We start from the raw sequence: 20,719 nt of genomic DNA, 5'->3' as shown, positions 1-20,719 counted from the left end.
TGCTTCTGTTTTCATCTTCCGGGAAACATCCTCTCAAGTCTTCCCGTTGTCAACACTCCGTATGTCATCAATGTAGATGAGGTACCTCTTCCTTATTAAAAATTTTCGCAAAGCATCTGCTGGATTTTCTCATTCTTTTGATTGGAACTTTTAACTTGATTCAAAATCTCGAGCAACAACTTTCTCCTATCATAAGCTTAGGAAACACAACACATAGCTTGGACGTCAAAATGGCGCCTTATGTTTTATCATGATAAACTTTCTTTAGTGTAGTCTTTCAAGACCGAGCATCCCTACAATAGACACAATATCCAAGTGCTTTGGTCACTAGTAGGCAGGTCGATTAAAAGTCGACGTCTTATCAAAACCCACCACTACCTCGGCGGGTCAAGTTGTGTGGTCTCAACTACTTGTCTGACTGGATTTGGTGCTTGTTCTTCGATAGAGAGTTCAACTTCTCGCACAATCGTAGCATGGAACTCTATCAAATGATCCTTTTGACAAGCTTACTTTCTGTTGTGATCTTACATAACAAATGCAGACACCAAACAGGATAATCTCCGGTAAGCAGGCAATCAATTATGCATTCTGTCTGATATGCCAGAGATATGACTTTTGTCCAATGATCCTGTTTCTTCACTTCCTCAAACTCATGTTTTTCTTCTCGGCTTCTCATCGAAGGATCTCAAGAAAGCAAAATCCTTCTGAGCTTCTTCAATAAGATCATTCACAATAGAACCACACTTTCCATCTTACAAAACTCTTTCGGATATTACGAGAAGTCAGAAGCCCTAATCCATTTGTCCTCGGGAAATTACATGTCGATGGAAGTGGAACAAGGCTTCTAAAATCATGTCTTTTAGATCTTCCATGACACGGTTACTAATCTTTTTTAACAATTCAAGGAATGCGAGTTCCACTGATGCTACCTCGAATAAGACCTTCGAAAACGCAAATGTTAGTGTATCGCTCAATTTCCCCCCCGATCGACACATAGATCATCGGGCGGATAAACGAGCAAAGTTACCAATTGCTTTGATGCTTGGAGAAAAGCTCCCAAGTACCTTGTTTTAAAGGAAGCATCAAAGAGCATGTCTCACCATTTTATAACTCTGATAGATCCTTGAAGAGAAAATGAACAAAACCTTCAACAAATTCGATCACATCTCGGTTATACAGGATTTGAGATTCAACTAAACCTTTGCTCCCGTATAAATTTTTGCAATTTAGGCTTAATGGAGGCTTCTACTTGCAAAACGTTTGAGATCACGCGCCTCTGAAGTGAGATGCCATGTCTTTGTCCATTTCTCGCCACACTAGTTTGCACACGTGCGTTGCACGTGTATCCCATGCTAATAGTATAGATATTTTAAAATAACATAAATAATATTAAAACATATATTCGATATATTATCCAAAATTTGATGGGGAAAATAAAAACTCAAATTGATGAATATAAATCTATTTCGACCTTTATTTGGCGTTACCTTTGTATTCATGTCAATAAGTTCAATTTTTTTAAAATCGCAAAATGTTGTTTAAACATGTGTATGATGTATAACTTTTAAGTTCTAAGGGAAAAAGTAAAATACATGATAAGCTTATTCGGCCCGACTTGACCGTTTCAAGTCATAGATAATCTTAACTTACAAAACGTCTAATTTTTGGACATATGCGATATAAGTATGTTTTGCGTCAATTTATACTCCCTTCCGTCTCCGGCTTTATGTGTGGAACCCTTTACTTTTAGTGTTTCGTTATTTCTGTAAACTTTTATGCCAGTTTTCGAATAGTCATAAATTGAATAAATTGGGACGAAGGGGAGTTGGGGTGTGTGTATATATATATGTATATATATTGCGTCAGTTATTACAAAACTTAATGAGCAAATTGTAGAGCATATATGTTTTTGATAGCCAAAAGCAATTTCAAAAGCAAAAAGAATTTGAAAAATCAAACCCCTAATTAAAGTGGAGCATGCGAACTTAATGATAGAAATGACATTACTACAATCTTGTCACTATCCTCTAACAATGTAAGCCGGCTTGGATGGCCATGCCACTCCGACCCTCTTTTAGTGGTTGTGGTACCTTTTTAAAGGGTTAAAAACTTCGTTAAAAGATTAAAGAAGAAAGGACAACAAATATTAGAACCTTTTATTTTCGAACAAAAATCAGAATTTCAAGGACTCTAAAGTACCAACTGATAAAGCAAACCTGTGACTTTTTTTATAACTTTGCCCATAAACATCAACTTAATGACCAAAAGAAAATTACGTCATTCTTTTTTTTTTTTTTTTTTTTAGCCTTCTCTATCGTGGCTAGATGGATAGCTAGTTATGAACAGCAGTCCCTGACTATAGATAGGAAAAAGATATTGAGGTGCATTGCCTACTTGTCAAGATATGAACTTACATCAACGAATACACGTAATAAATCTCATTAAGAATTAAAGAAAGTGGATCAAGGCAGTACAAAAGGAAGAAGAAAACATGATTAGTCACCAGACCGAAGAACCTCCTCTGCATATCAATAGATCTGGAGCTGCAACATATATAAGTTTATACTTGAGAGATTTTACTACACCTATATATACGTAAATAGACGGAAAAGAAGGAACCATTTGGTGTCTTGAAACCGCTTCCTATCTCTATTCTCTGTTAGTTGCAAATGTAGATTAGATAAATTATATACGCACAGTTATTGATAGGCAAATTAAAGTAAAATGATTCTTTAATGAGAGGAATTGAAAGGTCCACAATTATAACGGAAAATTGCAACTTTGGTACATTCATTTAATCAAATCTAAAATTTAATATCCAATCTTAAATGCGCTAAACCAAACATTATGTGAACTTGGTCTGGATACAAAAATATCAGCATTTCTAAAAGAAAGTACATTACGTATTCTACTTGCATATTCATATTGGGTAGTGGAAGAGACTTGCTGATAATTATGATTCATAATTGAATATTAATGACCCAACATGGAAAAATTGCACAAGTAATGAAATAGGATGACATATAACGTAAGAAAATACTATTAAGAGTAAATGTCTAAAATTTGTATATAAATTGAATGTGATCAATTTTTATCTTTGATATTTATTATAATATATATTTACATTTTTGTACAAGAATTTCAAAGGAATATTATTAAATCGATGCAGAATCGTCGCTCAACATTTAACGATTTAATCCAACTTTAACATTCGTTTTCTCACTTTTATAATAATATGATTTATTTACATAGGTAATAAGTTAAAGACGAGTGACACCTTCCATATGGTTAAAGAGAATTTTGATTTCTAGTTCCATGCTTGCATCTTTTATGAAATTGAGGAAGGTTTTGAGATACTTGAGACCTTCTTCAAGGATTTGAAACTCTTTCTTCAGAAGAAAAAACTTCTCCAGCTCCTTCTTGTTGATGAAAATATCCTTCACATTCTGAAGGATGTACTCGATGAACTTCTGAAACAATGGACTGCATAAATTTGGTAGAGGCCGCCTTCCTGGAACCAGTGAAAGGAGAAACTCATAACTCTCTTTTGACTGGGCAGTAAGATAAGTCCGCCCATCGCCCCGGGCCGCATTCGACTTGCATTCCATGTCCTCTCAACTTCCCATCCTTAATCCTCCCTTTTCGAGTTTCACAAAACAAAAAAGTATCAAGAAATCTCCTCTCTATTTTAGACATTTGTTTTCCGCCGGAATTCTCTGCAGACATTGAGGAGTTGTAGACAAAATTAAAGTACAGAGATTAAAAACAAATCACATTCTAGGACCAAACATGAGATTTACAACCTTATCGCGTAATATTTGCATAAGTTTATCACACTAACTAACTATTACAAAAGATATTGAAGGATTTACATATTAGATTTCTTTGTATCACAGTATATTGTAACCAACTATAACAAAAGATATTGAAGGAGAAAGGCCAGAGGATACGTTTCCTCGCTCTTTTATTTGTTTTGGTGTATCAACTAGGAACATGAACGTAGTATTTTCTTCCTTTTACCCTTTGTTTCGGGAGCCTGAGCTAAAGTTTGTCTCCGTTGACTTATAGGTCACGGGTTCGAGCCGGGAAGCGTACTAATACTTGCATTAGGTTAGACTGTCTACATCACACCCCTTAGGGTGCAGCCCTTCCCTTGACCCTGCTAATGCGGGATGCTTTGTGCACTACGTTGCCCTTCTGCCCTATGATATGCGCCGAAACATAACTACTAAGTTATATTTGAAAGTCACAGCAATGCATTCGTAACCTATGCGCTACAATTAAAAACATCAACAAATAACGCGCCTCAATCCAAAAGTAGGAATCTATACGAATTTCATTTCTTCGTTTAATCTCATTCTATAACTCCTATACACTACGATTAGGCAAATGGGAAAAAAGTCACGGGGAACGTATCAGGAAAAACTAGGTTGGGCATAAAAACCGAACTCATCGAAACCGAACCCGCTATTTCGTATTTCTAAGATTCGGTAATTTAGATTCGGTTCGGTATTCACCAAAGACAAAATTTGGTAATTCGTTTCGCATTCGTATTTAATTATACTGTTTCTAATTCGGGAATACCGAATACCGAAATTAAATGTACTGTACACTGTACAGTCTGTACACCTTAAAGAGTAAGGGGCTAAAGGCCCATTTTAAAACATTTTAAGTCCAAAGGACCGGTCCAAATCCGGAAATGAATCCAATAGCCAGATCACAGATGCCCAGATCCATAAAAAATTAAAAATCCCTAAGACCCTAAATCCCTAACACTTCAGTACTTCATCTTCAATTCATCGTCTCATCTATCATCTCAGCCTCCAAAAACGGTATCACCTCAGCCTCCACCGTCGCAAATCTCATCAACGGCCAATATTATTCCTCGTGACCTTCACAAGCTACTCTATTAGTTCTCTTCATTGTCATCTTAACTCTCTTCATTCAAATTACTTAAGCTTCCAATTACAATCAGGTTCACCATTATATCCCTCTCTCTCAATCTACTCTATTAGTTCTCTTCATTAATATTAACCTGATCTGATATTGTAATGTCTCTGTTAATTTCCGGTTAGAATCAATTTTTTTTATATGGGTCTGAGTTTTTTGAAATGGGTTTTCTCTAAATCACGTAAAAGTGTAATTTGAAATGGGTTTTCTCTAAATCATGTGAAAGTGTAATTATTCTTGGAAATGTATTTTCTCTAAATCATGTAAACTTATAATTTGTTTTGCAATGGGTTTTCTTGAAATCATGTAAAAATGTAATTTTTTACATGGATGTATACGCCTGTCCTTGGAAAATTCTTCTTCACATATATCAAGTAATGTAAATAACAGACTAACAAGATCCCAAATGCTTATTTTCAGATTATGGTGACGAAGGCGCTGGCATTGTTTGCGTGAACGACAACGTTTTGAAGTCGATTACTGGTGTTGGGAGAAAACAATGGTGAGATTCACTAATTTAAGCTTCTTTAATAGCTTCCGTATTGTATTTTTTTGATTTTGTTTTACTATTTGTGTATCCGTACCCTCTTAAGGGAGCAATAGTCAACATCCGATATTAAAACATAAAATCTCTTTCTTATGTAAAACTCTCTTTGCTAGGTTGATAACACTCTAATTAGAATGTTATTTAAACTTGGTCAAAAAAAAGGATCCCCTGGGTCACCGGGAAATCTCTTTGTAGTTCCTTTGAACAGATCCAGTTTGGTATCTGAATAGGCTGAAATTACAATTCTGAAACTGCATAAGCAAAGAGAACGAGATTTGTACTACTTATGTATATGTATGCCTTTTCATTGGATTGTGCGTGTAATAACTGCTTTTGACTGTGATGCTCTTTCTGGTAGGAAAATCTTTTTCTTTTCCTTCTTTTTAATGTAATGCTGTGCAATTGTTTTAGCGCTCGACAGGATCCCATTCTTTAAGAACATTATCACTACCAAAGACAATGTGTACATTCTTATTGTTATTTTTTTGGTAAGCGTGGTGTCCGGGCCAGCTTGTGCTCACCTCGACCAACATGTAAATTCTTATTCTCAGAGTTCTGTTATGAGAATTCAGTTTTTAGGTTCGTTTTTGATTTTCTGAAAGAAAGAAAAAAACCCACTAAATTGAAAAATCAAAATTGTTGAGCTATAGTATGCAAAATTTATCTAGGATTAGTTTATCAAAATTGTCCTTGTGGCTTGAATCACCAACAAGATATGGTCTAAGGCTTCAGGTGGCTTCATGTTATGTATCCTAGGTTCCCAACACTTGACAAGATCTCCTTCCTTAATAGTTCTATCACTACCAAAGATAACTATTGTAACATTCTTATTTCTGAAACATTTGTGAAACTGAGGTTTTTTGGCTTGGTTATCAGTTTTCGAAAGGAAAGCGAAACAAGAACGACTGAATAAACCAAAAAAAATAAAAAATAAAAATCTGAGATATCGTCTGGATATTTACGAGGATTACTCGAAAAGTGAAAGTTGGCTACGCACATGGTTCTGGTCATTATCTATGAAGCTTGAATCACCAACAAAATGTGGTTCAAAGCTTCAATTTGCTTTCGTTTCTTAAGTATCATGGCTCCAGATAAGATTAGGAGGTCTCTGTGTGTGTTTTGTTTCTGATGAAGAAAGAGGTCTGTGTGTTTTAAGTTAAAAAAGATATGAGTAACTAATCTTTTGCTGTACCTTCTTGTCATTGTCTTATCACATATTACCTTATTCAAACTGAAAGGTTTTTCAAATGCACTGGGAATTTTTTTATAGAAATCATATTCACATAACCATCCTTAAGTGACCTCTGGATTAGTATGGTGCTGAAGAGAACTTTTGAATTCCATCTTCTTCAGTTCTTTTTTCTTTCTGTAGTTTCTTCCTGTCAAGCCTTGCAATTTATGTCTTATAACATTTGTAATCTCTTCTATGTTTAGATGGAAGATGAAACAAGTCGAACAGCCAATGTCAGTGGAAGCGCACCTCTTACCGAGTCTCTTGATTCCAACACGGAAGTTGAACAACATGCGATGGCTTGTGAAGAGGAAAGCTATAGAACCAAGATCTGCTGCTTGGCCGCATTATGATAAGCTCATAGAAGATGGAATTAATAAAGCAAAGTGCAAGTATTGTGGTAAAGTTCTCTTAGCTGATGCAACTAAAAATGGAACAAGTGGATTTGAATAAACATTTGAAAACTTGTCCTAAAAATCCAAATAAGGTTAACATTCCTAAAGTACAAACAATCAAATCTAAACTTTCCATTAGAAGGTGAAACGGGTGATGGGGCAACTTGGACTTTTGATCAAGAGGTATCTCGGAGGGCTTTAGTTGAGATGTTAATCCTTGATAGCTTTTTCGTTTTGTTGAAAAGGAAGGTTTTAAGAAGTTTATGAAAAAAACCAACTTTATTCCGAGTTCCCTCCGTATCAACGAGTGACTGGGATTGTTATGTAATTTTTGGTGAAGAGAGACAAAAGTTTATGAAGTATTTGAAAGACACATCACCGAGAGTTTGTCTAACCACAGACACATGGACTTCTATACAGAGAATAAATTATATGTGTTTGACAGTACACTTTATTGATAGTGATTGGCTCTTGCATAAACGAATTTTAAACTTTCGGTGTTGTTACTAGTCATAAGGGTGACGAAATGGCCCGTTGTATTAGTAAGTGTTTGCTTGATTGGAAATTGGAGAAAATAATCACTATAATCGTAGATAATGCTTCTTCTAATGATGTCATGGTGAAAGAGTTACACAAACAAATGGTTAATTGGGGATCTAACATGAAATGTGGTAACCATCTTCACGTGAGATGTATGGCTCACATTTTGAATCTTATTGTGCAAGATGGCATGAAAGAAGTTGGTCCATCTATCAAACGTGTTAGACAAATGGTGAAATATGTTAGACAATCTCCCGAAGGATTAGAAAATTTGCGGAATGTTGTGAACTAAAAAACATAGACAAAGAAGAAGTCATTATGTTTAGATGTTTCAACCGGTGGAATTCGACCTACTTGATGTTGGATGCCGCACAACATTTTGAGAGTGCATTTGATAGGTTTGATCTTGAAGATGGTGGATTGTCAACTTATCTTGCTACTCATGTTTGTGAAGATGGAAGTGTTGCAGGTGTACTTGAAAGTGATGATTGGCAAAAGGTGAGAAATATGGTAATATTTCTTAAAAGGTTTTATGATCTAACTGAGAAGGTTTCAGGTTCGCTCTACGTCACTTCTAATGGTCACTTTGAAGATATAGTTGAGCTTCACAATCATTTAAGAGAGTGTATGGAAGACGATGATCCTTCTTTGGCAAAAATGGGAGAAAAAATGACGAGAAAAGTTTGTCAAGTATTGGTGCTCCCGAAAAAATGAATAAAGTGCTTTTATTGCCTCTATCTTAGATCCTCGTAACAAACTTGAGTATGTTGGCGACGCACTTGAGGATATGTTTGGAGATGAAAAGGGGAGTGACATAAAAGATGAAGTGGTGACTTACATGAAATCTATGTTTGAAGAGTATGTAGCAAAATTCTCTAATGCATCTCGACGCTCATCTTCTCTCTCGATTTATCGGGTCGGACATCGGATTCATCTAGCTCTAACACTAGCACAAAATCAACAAAAGTGAGAAATAGGATCCAAATGAAGAGGAACAAACAAGATGGTACTGGTTTGGGTGGTAAGTCGGAGTTGGAAAAGTATCTTAGTGAAGAACTAGAGCCGAATGATGATGAGGACAATTTTGATATCTTGTCATGGTGGAAAGCTCATTCTCCTAGATATAAAATTCCGAGATGGCTTGTGATGTGTTGGCAATTCCAATTTCTAGTGTGGCATCGGAATGTGCCTTTGCAAGGGGCCGTATTCTTGATTCATTTAGGAGTTCTTTGACTCCGAAATTGGTGCAAGCTGTTATTTGTCTTCAAGATTGGCGTCGAAATGAGCCTTATCCCATAAATGTTGAAGAAGATTTTAATGATCTTATGAAACTTGAACTGGGTATGTTTTTCAGTTTTTGTATTTTATTTTTATATTTTTTTACTTAGTTTAATTGTTGACACATTTTAAATTCTTTTTAGATATGGCTGATAGCTCAAAAGATTCCCTCGTTCTTGATTTGTAATCGCAAGATGCCTCAGGTATAAGCCTCTGCCTCTGAATTTTCATTTTTCATTTCTCCCCTCACTTCAAGTGTTAAAATGTGTCCATGTTAGAGTTAAAATGTTCATTTTTCATTTCTCCACCCGTTAGTTTTAACTTTTGATAATGCCGACTGCTGCTGCTTATGATCACTGATCAGCTTTCCACTATCCAACACCTTAATAACATGATTTCTATTTTCGATAACTTGCTTGTTTAAACTTTGACTGCCTTGGATTATGATTTCCTTTACCTGTGTCTTGCTCATTAGTAACTGGCAGTTACTAACTGCAAATCTGCAATGTCAAAAACTGGATCAGTGAAATCATGGAAGTGATTTCCAGCATATCCTTTAGTTGAAAAATTAATCAGAAATTGGACTTCACCCTTGAAATGTCGCAAAGTTTGGAATAATGGAATTAGCACATCAGTGAAATCATGGAAGTGATTTCCAGCATATCCTTTAGTTGAAAAAACAACTGCAGGGACAGAATAATTTCTAGTGCAAATTGGGATTTGTTGTGAAATATGAACTTTTTTGACTGTTAAGTTTGTAACACTGCCCATTGCTCTGTTGTCACATTTTCTAGCATATGGTCTTATGCTCCATGCAATTTACTGAGTATCATTTACCAGTTGCTTCTTCCAAGTGAAACATACACATGTATTTTTTCATTAGATGCATTAGTTGACATTCTAAAGGCCTACTGCAACGACTGTTGATAGTCTATTCTTACAAGGTTTTTCGTTTTCTTGATATCTTTGATCATGATAGGGTGAGGACTGAGGAGGCATTATAAAGTATTAAGAATAAGGAGTTTTACCTGGAAAGGGAAAAGAGCAGGAGTCGTGGCAATGAGCTACAATTTCCAGACAGTGTCCATTACTTCATGGGAGCTTCAGATTTTCTAATAAATCACTTTCAATTAAGCAGTTTGTTTTGTTTTTTCAGGCGCAGCTAGCAAATCAAAACCAACTTGTTGATCACTGTTAGTCTTTTGTTATTGGAAGCTGCTGTATGATGACTTATGAGATCTTGGACTAAGAATTTATAAGTAGCTACTTTTTGGGGTTGTCGTTTGTTATTGAAATAACTTAAGGATTTTTAAAGATCTAACTAGAATGTCTTCAATTCTGGAACTTTTGTCCAGTTTGGTATACAATTTCTGCCCAATTTATTTTAAGAATATGTTGTTGTTGTTACTAATTACATTGACCTCTTGCATAGTATACTTGCATTCTAATACAGTGGACTTCGACTTCAATATGGTATTACCGAATACCGTACCGAACCGAAGTTTGATTTACCGATTCCCGAATTACCGAACCGAAGTTTGAAAGTTCGGTATTTGGTATATGCTTTGAATTACCGATTACCGAATTACCGAACCCGAACTTTGAAAATACCGAACCGAATACCGAACGCCCAGCCCTAGGAAAAACAATCACAAAATAGCTCAGAAAGCATAAAAAGAAAAAATGCAATTTCAATTATTTATTTAGTGTACTTGCAGGAGGTAATCACAACATTGGCGCTAAATATGAACGGGAGATGTTTCCACAAGTCATAAAAAGTAGTGAGTTTGATAAACAGATTTGAGGTTAAACCGTTAAAGGGATCACAAAAATGCCTAGAGTCTGCATGTTACATCCCGTATTTTCGTGCGTTAAGTTGCATCATAGGTTAGTCACATAAGCTCAAAGGACGATTATGTTTGAAGTTATAAGTGTTTATGTTATGTTCAACAAGTGATAAGTAAGTGCCGCAAAGGTTGGAGGTTAAGCGAATCGGAAAAAAAAAATAAAATAAGTTTTGCTAAGTTTGGGATGTTGAATAAGTTGTACGATCGTATGGAGTTTTGGACATATCCAAGTATGCAAACAAAGAGATCGGTGTATAAAAGTTTTAGATCTCGAAATAATTTCCGCGGATGAACGATCTTTACAAAAGAAGGCGGTGAACAAGAATCGCAAAGAAGATACTACAAGACTTTTTGCAACGGCGACTTTGGGGCAACTATATAAAGGGGTTTAACCCCTCATTTTCACCAAGAAACCAGCCCAAAATATTTCCCAAAAATTCTAGAGAGTTCTCCAACTTTCCCTCCATTAAATTTCAACGCGAGTTAAGTAAAAATTTCCGGATTCGGGTTCCACCGGCGTATAGCTACGATTATACTATTGTGTTGCGGTGAATTTGTGGCTTGGGAGTAAGGCAAGTATTGAAAATATCACGGTATTAGCGGAAGTAAGGTATGAATCTTTCTCTTTTGGTATCATTTAAGGCTTATTTACGGAGATAAATTTATGGAATAATTATGTAGCGAATTCGTTTGTGGAGGAGTTGGAGAAAATATCATGTGGAGTATTTGATGGAATATTTTGGTAGTAATGAGGTTGTTGTTGTTTCTGTTGTTGTTATTGGTTGTTGATTGTTGGCATTAAGAATTCGGGCTAGGCATATAAAGAGGGAGATCTTTGTCAGTCCGAATTTACCTTAAAAGGAATTTATTTGGAGACTTAAGATAAGAGTGTGACAATGAGCCTAATGATAATACGAATGGTTGCCTATGTAGATTATGAGATGAGGAACGATCCTAAATAAATCGCGCGACAGGAAGCAAGTTGGAAAGTCGGAGAGTAAGCTCCAAAGGTATGTTAAGGCTAGTCCCTTTCTTCTAAAGGCATGATTCCTTTCTTATGAATCCAATAGGTGTTTTACAAATGTCCCATGATCCCTTTATGTGAATCCATAAATGTTTTCCAAGAATATTCTTATTCCCAAAAGCTAGAAGTTCATGATTCATAGAGTTTATGATTCAAAGGCATGACTTCTTTCTTGATAATCCATAAATATTTTCCAAAATGTCCCTATTTTCCGAGTCAAAAATTTATGATTCTATAAGCTTTTATGACAACAACAACGGACATGTTTTTACAATATGAATGACGATGTTAAAGATGAGAATGTTTCTATGATGATTATGATGATGATGATTTTAATTCTAGAAATTCCAAAGCTTATGATGTTAATACTATTATGAGATTAATGAGGTTATTGCATGATTTTCTTGATTTTATTCATTGTTGTTGATCTCACCTTATAATAATTGTTCCTTCAAGATGAGATATAGCGGTGATGATAATTCCATAATGAAAATCGGAGGTTACCGATCTTACGTCACTCCGAAGTAGTTATAGCTTTTATTTGGCTCTCATGCATGCTTTATATATATATGCATGTATTTTACTACACCGAGCCGCGCGCTATAGTCGGCCGGGTACGGCACCTATTGTGCAACCACCGATCGGTGGTATTACACACCGAGTCCCGAGTGGCCGGCACGTTATACACCGAGTCCCGAAAGGGCCGGGTCCATTACACACCGAGTCCCGAAACGGCCGGGTACGTTACACACCGAGTCCTGAAACGGCCGGGTACGTTATGATGATGATATTATATATATGTATGTAAGAAAAAGTTTTTTTTAAAAAGCTGAGCATGCATGACATCCGCCTTATGAGGCATCCAGATGTACAGGTTATCTCTCTTATTCCATGTTACCTTCCATATCTATATTATGTTGTTATTCATGCCTTACATACTCGCACATTATTCGTCGACGTCCCTTCTTGTGGACGCCGCGTTTCATGCCACGTGTGTACACGGATGAGAGAGGATATTAGTAGAAGATGTTCCAAATTCGGATTGGCGAGCTCCATTTCCTTCCGGGAGTGTTGCCGAGTCGGAGTATCTATGTTATGGTATCTTGATTTATGTTAGAGACTTTGCGGACGTAGTCACGTATATAACATGTCGCCTTGTAAGTGCTCGTGTCCGATGTATCATTATGCATTATGTTACAAATTTCATATGATTACAGTATTTTACTTGATTTGAGAAAGACGAAAAAACATGTTTTTGAAAAGCTTTCATTACGCACCGATTTCATGATTTAAGAGTCCAGAAGATTATGAGTATAACGAGAACCCAGTGGTTCGCTCGGCCCTAAGTAAGGGTCGGGTGCCCATCATGCCCTATCAAAAGTTGGGGTGTGACACTGCAAAAAATTATGTAGCAACTTTGCTGAGTAACAACTGTGTCAACATTGATACTTAAAGGTTATGACGAAAGCAAAAAATTTAAGGAAGAAATTAATACAAATTAACTTTGTTGTATTACTATACTTAAAATGCTATCAAGATTCTTATAGGGAAGATATTAAAATGTGTGTTCACACAAGGAAACGTTGACCAGATTGGAAGACTTGAGAGGAGAAAATTACAAAAATTGATCCTTATGTTTGGGGTAGATCTACAACAGTCCATCAATTATGTTGCTGCGCAATTATAGTCCTTTAAGTTTGCAAAAGTGAAATTTTTTTGTCTTCGTCAAATATTTAACAGACTCGTTAGATTTGATGGGAACTATGAAAAGAACAATAATTTAACTATAAAACCCAAAGAGTTCTGTCAAATTTTAGAAATTGCAACAGCAAGAACTCAACCATACATCAGAAATATACATGCACCTCAAAGAAAAACTACACCGGACACTAAAAATAAATAAAAAATGTACTTGCAAATATGAGTTTCCGTTAAACTTTTCTTTCCCTCACAATTCTCATTAAATTTAACAACCATAGTTTGTTAAATATTTGACACACACCAAAAATGCTATTTTTTATAAATTTAAAAGATCAAAATTGCACAAGAACATTTTAAGAAACCATTATAAACTTAACCTTGAACATAAAGGACTAGATTTTGTTATTTATTGATTTAAGAGAGAGATGTTGGTTCTTTTTTAATCAACTATTTTGGGCATTTAAATTTGATCGACATGTAATAAGATGTGATGGTTCTTTCTTAAAACCAATGACTAGCCTCCCTAACCAACAACCTTTTGTCTGTTATAGAAGACATTTGAGACTTGATATCATATTGATTTCCCTGCAAGTGAAAAAAAAAAGTAAAAACATGGAGGTATGAGAAATAAAGTGAAACATTGATTTTCAAATAAAGGGAAAAAAAAAAATTCGAAAAAAAGTGAAAAATTCTCACGGCCAAACGGATCCTAATAATAGAAGGTATGAGAAAATGCCAGCATGGCCTAAACTATTATTTATTGCTGAATTGTTTGTCATAATTGAGACTTTAGTAATAAAGACAACAAGTTGTTTGTTGCTGAATTCACACATCCACGGTATTATAATTTTAATGCATCACCTAGAACCAAGACCAAGAGAAAGTTCGTGCAATTAAAATATGACTTTTACATGAGAATTAGACAATTATTAGTAGAAGACAGAAAAAGCGAGCATGGCCTAAACTATTGTTTATTGCTAAATTGATTATATCATAATCGAGACTTTAGTAATAAAGAGAACAAGTTATTTGTTGTTGAATTCACATATCCACGATATACCGATTTTGATGCATCACCTAGAACCGAGACCTAGAGAAAGTTCGTGCAATTAAAATATGACTTTTACATGAGCATTGGACAATTATTAGTAGAAGATTGAAAAAGCTAGCATGGCCTAAACTATTGTTTATTGCTAAATTGTTTGTCATAATCAAGACTTTAGTAATAAAGACAACAAGTTGTTTGTTACTGAATTCACACATCTACGGTACAATGATTTTGATGCATCACCTAGAACCGAGACCTAGAGAAAGTTCGTGCAATTAAAATATGACGTTTACATGAGAATTAGACAATTATAAGTAGATACAATTAATTTAGTACGTTTACATGGCCTAAATTATTGTTTATTGCTAAATTGATTTGTCATAATCGAGACTTTAGTAATAAAGACAACAAGTTGTTTGTTGCTGAATTCACACATCCACGGTACTATGATTTTGATGCATCACCTAGAACCGAGACCTAAGAAAGTTCGTGCAATTAAAATATAACTTTTACATGAGAATTAGACATTTATTAGTAGATGACGGAAAAAGCAAGCATGGCCTAAACTATTGTTTATTGCTAAATTGTTTGTCATAATCAAGACTTTAGTAATAAAGACAACAAGTTGTTTGTTACTGAATTCACACATCTACTAAGACAATGATTTTGATGCATCACCTAGAACCGAGACCTAGAGAAAGTTCATGCAATTGATGTTTACATGAGAATTAGACAATTATTAGTAGATGCAATTAATTTAGGACTTGTTTATTGCTAAATTGATGATTTGTCATAATCGAGACTTTAGTAATAAAGAAAGTTGTTTGTTGTTGAATTCACACATCCACGGTACTATGATTTTGATGCATCACCTAGAATTGAGACCTAGAGAAAGTTCGTGCAATTAAAATATGACTTTTACATGAGAATTAGACAATTATTACTGGATGACCGAAAAAGCAAGCATGGCCTAAATTATAGTTTATTGCTAAATTGTTTGGCCGGCCATGATAAAGTTGTTTTTCTAATTAATTTATTAAGTACACTTGCATTATGAAAAGAATTTGCTCTTTGTGATTTTCATCATTTAAACTAGCAGAATAGCGTTTGGCGAGTTTCATAATTACTTATACAACTATTGGAAAAGAAAAGGAAATTTAACCATAATATAGGATAAGAGAACTTTTACTTTGATTTCTTTCAATATGCAGAGGAATCAGTGCTGATTCACACAACGATTCATTTTATTTTTGTGTGCATGTGATCAATAAAAAGATTCAAGCTTTGTCATGTTAATCACTCCTAGTTGTTACTGGTCAGACTTAATAAAAATAAAGAAAAATGCAAACCTGGATGATGACTGCAACTTTGAGTGAGCAAGAAAGCAAAAAATGTAAGGAAGAAATTTTAATACAAATTATAACTTTGTTATATGCTATACTTAAAATGCTATCAAGATTCCTATTGGGTGTTTTTATGCTGAGCATTTACATGTGTTCACACAAGGAAAAGTTGACCAGATTAGGAAGACTTGAGAGGAGAATATTACAAAATATGATCCTTATAGTTGGGTAGATCTTCAACAGTCTATCAATTATGCTCCTGAGCAGTCCTTTAAGTTTGCAAAAGCAAATATTTTTGTCTTCCTCAAATATTTAACAAACGCGTTAGATTTGATAGAACTGTGAAAAGAACAATAATGTAAACAGAAAACTCAAAAAGTCCTATCAAATTTTAGAAACTGCAACAGCAAGAACTCAACCATACATCAGAAGTAGACAAGCACCTCAAAAAAAAAAAAAAAAAAATGAACAAGAACCGCACCAGACACTAGAAATAAACAAAAAATGTACCTGCAAATGTGAGTTTTCGTTAAAACTTTTTTCACAATTCTCGTTAAATCTAACAATCATTGTTTGTTAAATATTTATACAAACACTAAAAATGCTAGTAACTTTTATTATTTTAAATCAGAATTGCTCAAGAACATATTTAAGAAACTCTTTTAAACTTAATCTCAAACATAAAGGACTAAAATTTTGTAATTTTCTTGATTTTTGAGAGAGGTGTTGGATCTTTTTTAACCAATTGTTTTAGGCATTTAAATTTGGCCAGACATGTTATAAGGTGTGATGGGCCTTTCTTAAAATCATTGACGTGCCTCCCACTGAATATTGAATATAAAGAAAATCATCACATTCCCCACCTGAAATAATAAATTAGAAAGGTTAATAAGCCAAAAAAGCTAGTAATAAAGGTAAGAAGTTTTTTGTTATTTACCACAAAAAAAAAAAAAAAAAGGTGTTTGATGCTGAATTAACACATCCACTTGAAATAATAAATTAGAAAGGTTAATAAGCCAAAAAAGCTAGTAATAAAGACAACAAGTTGTTTGTTGCTGAATTCATACATCCACGATACTATGATTTTGATGCATCACCTGAAACATTGAGAATTAGACAATTAGTAAACGGCAAAAAGCTAGCATGGCCTAAACTATTGTTTATTGCTAAATTGTTTGTCATAATGGAGACTTTAGTACTCCCTTCGGATCAAAAAGAGTGTCCACATAGTCATTTGTACGCCCCTTAAGAAAATACTAACTCCTAGAATAAATAGCTAATTTCACTAAACTGTCAATAGGTATTTGACATTTGATCACATAGCACTTAATAGAGGCAAATTTGGAAAAATAAAGTTAATTTTTTCTTGATTTGATAAGTGGACACTCTTTTTGATCTGAAGAGAGTAATAAACTTGAGGAAGCAAATAGTGGATATAGAACTATTGGGCCCAACAATCAGTACCTTCAAAAGGAAGCTTCAAATTATTAGACCTTCTAGGTCAGGATCAACATTTTTAGCAATAAAGGAAGCTTCAATTTGTTTATTCTCAATTCTTGATGTTGAGTCCAGTTGTTCATGCGATGCAAATACTTTTCGTGTTGTTTCATTTAGGGTGTGTTAGAATGTTTTCCAGAAAAAAGAAGTGAGTTTCTTATTTATTTTCTCGTGTTTGGCACGTAAGCAAAAAATATTACTCCTTCTGTCCCAATTTATGTGATACACTTTTCTTTTTAGTCCGTCCTAAAAAGAATGATACATTTCCTCATTTGGCAACAATTTAACTTTGAACTTTATCTTTTACGCTTAACTAGATGATTTATAAACACACAAATATCTTTGACTTATTTTAAACCTTAACATTCAAAAGTCTTCATTTATTTCTTAAACTCCGTGACCAATCAAACTATATCACATAAATTGGGACGGAGGAAATATCCTAAAAGCATTTGTATATAATCAAGATAAATACTATAGTAGGTAGAGTGGGGGTAAGGGTGCTGGGGATGGGGACCACGGGAGTCGATGTGAAGATGAAGTGTGGTGGAGGTATGCTCAGTCAACAACTCAATCAAACAACAAGGGTGCTCCGATCCTCACTTGTATACAATGTGAAGAATCGAAATCCATTGTCAACAAGCTATGTGATACTATTATTCTTTATAGTGTCCTAATAATATAATACTTTGACACCCACATAACAGCTAATTGTCTATTTTTTATTGCTGAATGGTTTGTCATGATCAAGATTTTACATGTACATACCTATATTTTAGTTCACATGCAACAACTAGTTTTATTCTTGTTTTTTCCAACCACTTACATTGGTCGGCCATGATAACCTTATCTAGGACCAAACATGAGATTTAATTTACAACCTTATCAAAGAATATTTGGATAAGTTTATCACACTTATATCAGCACATATTGTAACTAAACTATAACAAAAGATATTGAAGGAGAAAATAGAGAATAAGTTTCTGCTCTTTTATATTGTTTTGGTGCAACAACTAGGAACATGATATGTAGATTATTTTCCTTTTTCTGTACAGAAAGTGATCATACTTTACCCTATGATATGTGCAAAAACAAAACTATTAAGTTATATTTGAAAGCCACTATGCATTCTGTAACTCTATACACTAAAGACTATGGCAAATGGAGAAAAAAGTCAGCTGGAAACATATCAGGACAGAATTGCTCAGAACACAGGAAAATAAATATGCAATTCCAATAATCACAATATTGGCATTTTAGATGAACTAGAGATGTTTCCACAAGTCATAAAAAGTAGTGAATTTGATAAAATGATTGATGCATTGATAGATGAAATCACACCCATGAATGGGGAATATAATATGGGACCTAGTTGAATAATCTGAAGGATTTACTCTAATATTTTCTTGAAAGCACAGATCATATATAGTCCTCATCCAGTGTACCTTTGATCCCCTACATTGATCTAGGGATCAAAAAGGTGCCTAGTTTTTGTAAATATGCTTTCTTGGTCATTTTTCTGTAAAGCGAACTGCAAAAGAATTATATGTAGCAATTTTGCTGAGTAACAACCGTGTATAAATTGATACTTATAGGCTATAGTGAAGTGATAAGTACTCCTCCATCTTTAACTAGAGATCTCGTGTTCGAGCCCTGGAAACGGGGTCGTCTTTGGTAGGAGCGCTTTACCCGCCAAAAATGGGACTTCCCGGCGCAAATCTGGATTAGTCAGGCCCCAAAGCGGATACCAAACACCGGGTGGAAAACCCAAAAAGAAAAAACATTGATACTTCTATGCACCATTTATTCAAGTTGACCAACAAGTCACAACTCAAATCATACACTATTATTGAGTTCAACCTTCCTTATTTCCCTATTAAGTATATGGGAAAAACATGCAGAGGAAGATACTTGAATCAGTATTAGTTTTTGAATTTTCACAACATAAACACAAAATTTAACATGAACTCAATTTCAGCACTGATTCATAAAAGGATTCAAGTGAATCTTTATTCATAAAAGAAAAAAAGAAGGAATAAAAGAACTCACAGTATTCTTCCTTTTAAGACCAGAAAGATGCAAGAGTGATGATGCAAAAAATGTAAGAAGAAGTAGCAAGTTTGATCACACAAAAGTAATAAAATTAACAAGAGACTTAGGAGCAAGGTGGTTCTTTTTAATCAATTGCTTTATTAAAAAGGAAAATGATCTTGTATTATTTGAAATGAGATAATTTTATCATTCATCTCATTTTTTTTGGCACAAGAGAGACCTACTTACCTTACTTTAAGAGTCAATTTTTACCCCTTAACTATTTGAAACTGGACAATATTATCCTCCATTCCCTGGGGTGAAATTGGTCATGTTTCCATTCTACTATAGATGTGACAGTATGTAATCAAGGAAAAAGGGTCAAATATATCCCTCAACTTTCACAAATAATTTACATTTAACCTTCGTTATACTCGTCGTTAGCCTTTTGTTCAAGTATACCCCTTTCCCTAATGGAGCCAAGGGTACGGGCAAAGTATAATGGTAAATTTTCCCATTTTCTCGAAGTATAGAGATAAATTTTTCTCTCTTGGGTATTATTTCTTTTTTTCTGTCTTTCATCACATATTTTTCACGTAAAACTCTTGACATGACTTACTTTAAATGTTTAGCCTTTAGATAAGAAACTACAAATTAAACATTGATTTAATTTTCTTGAAGTATATACCAAAAAGAAATAATTAAAGTAGAGTTTGTGTAATATACATTTTCAGGGTAAATAATTTATACACCATCAAGTCATATTTATTTGTTGTAGCAAAAATGTCATTGAACTATTAAAAATGGAATAATTTGGTTAATTATGTCGCTATGCCGTTAACGGACCTGCAAGTCTCATGTATTCCATTTTAAAATTTTATTTGTTTGTTGAGATGGACTTCACCTCAGAAACAAGAACTCTAATCCCAACAAAAGACCAAAAAGAAAAAAAAGGTGAAAGAATGATCTCTCACGCTCTAAAAGAAAGTGTCATACACACACTATGGCAGTTCATCAAATTATGTCTAATTGGCACAATTTTGCTTGAATTCAGGTGTTCAATAAGTACTAGTTCGAGTTTAGGTGTTAAACTTAAAGTGTCCGATAAGTTTTAGGCCCTTATATAAATTTGGCCTTAATTAAATAAGGAGAACGATACTGAAAAATGTAAGGTAAAATTAACAAAATGACTACCTTTTGGTAGTTTCCTATCATTTATAGCTACCTTTTAAAAATTAACATTTGTAGCTATGATTTTCCAAATTAAGGTATTTTTCGATGTATTTG

The 20,719-nt window shown here is 34.3% G+C and overlaps 1 long non-coding RNA gene across 1 annotated transcript; it reads right to left on the bottom strand.

The window, feature by feature from the left end:
• Nucleotides 1–13,702: 13,702 nt before the first annotated feature.
• On the bottom strand, nt 13,703–19,624 carry LOC132035201 (uncharacterized). Its single transcript, XR_009409195.1, has 3 exons — nt 19,451–19,624; nt 16,111–17,001; nt 13,703–14,098 (listed from the first exon to the last, which is right to left on the bottom strand). It is a non-coding gene; the product is annotated as an uncharacterized LOC132035201 (long non-coding RNA).
• Between the last annotated feature and the right edge of the window lie 1,095 nt (nt 19,625–20,719).

The sequence above is a fragment of the Lycium ferocissimum genome, chromosome 10 (assembly GCF_029784015.1).
Source record: "Lycium ferocissimum isolate CSIRO_LF1 chromosome 10, AGI_CSIRO_Lferr_CH_V1, whole genome shotgun sequence".
NCBI classification, from domain to species: Eukaryota; Viridiplantae; Streptophyta; class Magnoliopsida; order Solanales; family Solanaceae; genus Lycium; species Lycium ferocissimum.
Note: the sequence above shows the minus strand (reverse complement) of the source record. Positions and strands in the feature narration are given on the sequence as shown.